The following is a 692-nucleotide window of genomic DNA, read 5'->3' as shown; positions in this document are numbered from 1 at the left end:
TTTGGTTCTAGCATAAGTATCTGCCAGTTTATCACCTTCAGTTTTGTACTCCAAGGTTTTTAATACATTACAAAAAAAATGAAGTCAAAGACTCTGATGAAGCAATTAGATCCTGAAAATCAGGAAGTAACTAACAGGTATTTCCTCTGCTGCTACTGCCTTCTTCCCCCTTTTCAAATAAACCTTCAGTGGCACGGTACAGTAAAAGGTCTTCCCATATAAGTTCTTTTATGCAGCAGTGAGAGGTTCAAATACATTTGAATAAGGAGCAGAGTGAAACTCAGCCACTTGAAAACCACTCTTGTCTTCTCTGTTCTTTGCTACACTTGCTATTAAAAAAAAAAAAAAATTCAGAATGATGAATTCCTGGGAAACAGCTCCTTTAGGCAAGAAAGAGGAGGGACCCCTAGCTTCCCAGTGAGCCCTCTGGCTGATGTGGTACCAGACCTTCTCCTGTGCTTCAACTTTTATTTTCATGACCTCTGTTGTAAAGCATCTTAACTTATACATACAAACTGGGGGACGAGAGGCTGGAGAGCAGCCCCACAGAAAGAGTTCTGTGGGTTTGGGTTGATGGCAACGTGAACAGGAATCCGCAGTGTGCCCTGGCAGCCAAAAGGGCCAGTTGTGTCCTGGGGTGCATCGAGCACAGCGTCACTAGCCAGTCGGGGGAGGGGGCTGTCCCCACCTAA

This window comes from Eurypyga helias, unplaced genomic scaffold (genome assembly GCF_000690775.1).
Source record: "Eurypyga helias isolate BGI_N326 unplaced genomic scaffold, ASM69077v1 scaffold41061, whole genome shotgun sequence".
Taxonomy (NCBI): domain Eukaryota; kingdom Metazoa; phylum Chordata; class Aves; order Eurypygiformes; family Eurypygidae; genus Eurypyga; species Eurypyga helias.
Note: the sequence above shows the minus strand (reverse complement) of the source record.